This window comes from Arvicanthis niloticus, chromosome 5, assembly GCF_011762505.2.
Source record: "Arvicanthis niloticus isolate mArvNil1 chromosome 5, mArvNil1.pat.X, whole genome shotgun sequence".
NCBI lineage: Eukaryota > Metazoa > Chordata > Mammalia > Rodentia > Muridae > Arvicanthis > Arvicanthis niloticus.
This window is the reverse complement of record NC_047662.1, coordinates 53,976,883-53,981,124: the sequence shown is the minus strand read 5'-3', so window position 1 is coordinate 53,981,124 and position 4,242 is coordinate 53,976,883. Positions and strand designations below refer to the sequence as shown.

At 40.0% G+C, this 4,242-nt stretch overlaps 1 pseudogene; it reads left to right on the top strand.

Moving 5' to 3' along the window:
- Positions 1 to 1,288: 1,288 nt before the first annotated feature.
- LOC117709253 (dnaJ homolog subfamily A member 1 pseudogene) lies at positions 1,289 to 2,454 on the top strand (annotated as a pseudogene).
- Positions 2,455 to 4,242: the final 1,788 nt, after the last annotated feature.

The following is a 4,242-nucleotide window of genomic DNA, read 5'->3' as shown; positions in this document are numbered from 1 at the left end:
GCCACAGCAATAGGAAGGTTGAGAACTACTGTCACGCTTTTAAAAGTCTACATTATCTAGGAATGTAATTTTAGCTAGCTTTGTGGTACAACACTTGTTCAGCATGCAGCTCTAGATTTAATCCCAAGTACTTATAACAAAAAGGATGACAAGTCCATGGCTGAAGGTACCTATAATGAAAGCCTGCTACCTGAGTTCAATTCCCAGAATCCACATAAAGGTGGAAAGACAGAACTTCCACAAAGGTTTCTAACCTCTGCATGCACACTATAGCCTGCATTCATCACACACACACACACACACACACACACACACACACACACACACGCACACACACACATACAAAGAGACAGAGAGAGACAAAGACAGAGAGATACAAAGAGACAGAGCAATAGAGACAAAGAGAGAGATAGAGACAAAAAGGCAGAGACCAAAAAAGAGACAGAGACAGAGATAAAGACAGAGAGATAGAGTAAAAAACAAATTCACAAATCCTGCTTCATCATACAGTAGTTAAATGAGATAAGATGTTAAATGGGCTAAGCTGGTTTGTAATGAAATCCAGAATCCAGTGATGAGACATGTTTAAAACGCTTAGTACAGCTTTAAAGGCAAAAAAAAAAAAAAAAAAAAAAAAAAAAAAAAAAAAAAAAAAAAAAAAAAAAAAAAACCTTCTTCTCATTGGTAAAAGTCAGTATAAAAGAAGTGTCCTAAGGAAGCCAATCTCATGTTACCATCTCCATTCCAATGTATGGAAAGAAAATGTAATGCCAGGAAGCAAAGCCACACACAGGAAACCTTTTATCAGAAAGTTTCTACAAAAGGAACCCAACAAAGCTAATAAACCCAAAACTTCACTTTTGAGAAACAATTATTAAAGAAGGTCAGAGAAGTAGATAGAGACACAGCATCCTTCTACTCCACAGTCCTACTTATTACTATTATTCAACACCCCTGGGCTTAACATTGTAATTTCCCAAGAAGCTACTCAGAATGGCTGGATATATATATATCCTCAGACACAACCCAAATAGAGCAGCTTAATTGTATTGCCAATTTAATTTTTGACAGTGTTGGCATCTGGGTTTATTTATCAGTGTTTTAGTAATTGCTTATTCTTTTCTTGTATATCCAAAACCCAACATGGCACCAAAGCATTGCAGATAAACCATAGATGATTTCACGCCTTAAAATCTGTCCTTGAGGCACTATGCTACGCTCCTCTTTCTGCTCATCTTTCTGCTCCTCTTTCTGCTCTCTGGTACCGGCCCGCTTACTGGCTGTAAAAATGGTGAAAGAAACCACTTACTATGATGTTTTGGAGGTCAAACCAGTGCTACTCAGGAAGAACTGAAAAAGGCATATAGAAAACTAGCCTTGAAGTACCACCAGGAAAAAAGTTTAAACAGATTTCTCAAGCTTATAAAGTTCTTGCTGATTCCAAAAAAATGTGTGTGGGGGATTATATGATAAAAGAGGTGAGCAGGCGATTAAAGAGGGTGGAACAGGTGGTGATTTTGGATATCTTTGATATGTTCTTTGGAGGAGGAAGAAGAATGCAAAGAGAAAGGAGAAGTAAAAAATGTTGTTCATCAAGTCTCAGTGATCTTAGAAGACTTATATAATGGTGCAAAAAGAAAACTGGCTCTGCAAAAGAATGTGATTTGTGGCAAATGTGAAGGCCGAGGTGGTAAGAAAGGAGCAGTAGAGTGCTGTCCCAACTGCCGGGGGATGGGCATGCAGATAACGATTCATCAGATTGGACCAGGAATAGTTCAACAAATTCAGTCAATCTGCATGGAGTGTCAGGGTCATGAAGAATGCATCAGTTCTAAAGACAGATGTAAAAGCTGCAATGGAAGAAAGATAGCTTGAGAGAAGAAAATTTTAGAAGTTCATATTGATAAAGGCATGAAAGATGGTCAGAAGATAACATGCCACAGTGAAGACCAAGTACCAGGACTGGAGCCAGGAAATATTATTGTGTTAGATCAGAAGGACCATGCTGTTTTTACAAGGCGTGGAGAAGACCTTTTCATGTATATGGACATATAGCTGGTTGAAGCATTGTGCAGCTTCCAAAAGCCAATATCTACACTTGACAACCGAACCATAGTCATCACCTCTCATCCAGGTCAGATTGTCGAGCATGGAGTTAAAAAATCTGTGCTAAATAAAGGTATGCCAGTATATCATTGGCCATATGAAATGGGACGTCTAATCATTGAGTTTAAGGTAAACTTTCCTGAAAATGACTTTCTCTCTCCTGATAAACTCTCATTACTGGAAAAACTCCTTCCTGAAAGGAAGGAAGTAGAAGAGACTAATGAAATGGATCAGATAGAACTGGTGGACTTTGATCCAAATCAGGAAAGATGGCATCATTAGAATGGAGAAGTGTATGAGGACGATGAACATCACCCCAGAGGTGGCTTTCAGTGTCAGAACTCTTAATGGGCCAATCACACTTTGACATTCTATATGCAGTAATGAATGAGGGAATGACTATAATCATACTATGCTCACTACTTGGCTATTGTGTTTGTTTTAATATTCAACTATAGTAGTGTTTTAAAAGTTAAGTGAAGAATAAACACAAATATAAAAGCTCTAAAAAAAAAAAAAAAAAAACCCTGTCCTTGACTATGAATATTCTGAGGCACTTCGAAGCAGTGATTATCAAAAGGTCCCAGACAATAGCCGTATTAATATCATTGGAAAATAAGTTGAAAAGAACCAATAAATATTTGGTCTCTATTCATCCAAAATCTGAAGTGGGGGTGGGTCCAGAAAGTTAGCTTGCAGAGTTGGGGAGATGGCTCAGTCAGTAAAGGAATTGCTGTGCAAGTGATTCCCCAGATCTGCAGCCTGTCCCATGGCCTACTCTCTGCCCAACCCTACTTGTCCTTGGGGGCCAGGTGAGTCAATACCACAGCAAGCTCACCTGAACCCCAGTGCAAGCTTCTTTAATATCCTCCACCCATACCCCATTGGTCCCAAGAAAGCATCTCTTCTAAACAGCAGTTTCTGATTGGCTGTCATTATCTGTACCAGCAATTCTTGGTCTTTCAGGTAGTCCACAATTAGGTTGTCCTGAAGAAGATGCTTTTGTGGCTGGGAGACCCCCAGCATTTACACAGAGGTGGCCCTATTGTTCCTGCTACACGGGACCCCATAAAAAGCCAAGCACAACACTGAGTATCTCTAATCCCATTCCAGGAGACGATGTGCTGGCCAGCCAGTCTAGCCAAATAGGTAAATTCAAGTTTTAATGAAAGACTCTGTTCCAAAAAAATATTGTAGAGCAATTGAGAAAGACACAAATCAACCTCTGGTCTCCACATTAATGTGCATATGTATACATGTACGTCTCAGGGGAATGCACATGAATGAACACACATACACACACACACACACGCCTGACCTTTAACAAGTCCTCTGGGTGGCTGTGGTATATGTTAATATTTAAGAAACATTTTTTTGAGTTTTTCCTAATGAAGTTCTTTCTTGAGAATCCCAGATAAGATCATGATAACCATCCTTACCCCATCTAAAGTGCTTCTTGATAGTACCTGTAGACATTTTGAATACAGGTATGCATGGTCAGGCAACTGGCTTCCAGATCATCAAGGTGATTTCCATACTATATTGAGTACAGATAAGGACCTGGCTGAGATAAACTCAGAAATACTGTTGGCGGCCGACTTCCTGTTGGGGGCCGACTTTTAGCAGAAAGCAGCTATCAGCTTTGCAGCCATCTTGAGCCATATACCCTGACATGAGACTTGGATTACAATAGCCTACAACAGCTGAGCACACTCCGATAATCTTGGTTTAGATACCTTGGGTGTGTGAGATTAAAGGTGTATAACTTAAGAGTGTGACTTAGAAGTGTAGAGATCAGATTTAGAGACAAGATCTAAGGGCATGATTAAAGGTGTGACCAAAAGGCATGTCTTAGAAGTGAGACATATAAAAGGCAGAGGCAGATGGGAGAGAATCAGACACTTAGAAGAAATATACTCTTTAGGGAGACTCTTAAGAGAGTACAGCTAGGAACTAGACACTTCAGGGAGTACAACTAGGAACTAGGAACTCAAGACTTGGGACTTGGACTAGGAAGAGAGACTGAAGAATAAACAGGATTGAATCATACTCTGTCTGGTCTCCATTCTTCGAGTCCATCCTCACTCTCTCTCTTGCTGAACCCTGACCCTCAGACCGGAGCAGCAGCTTGGGCCG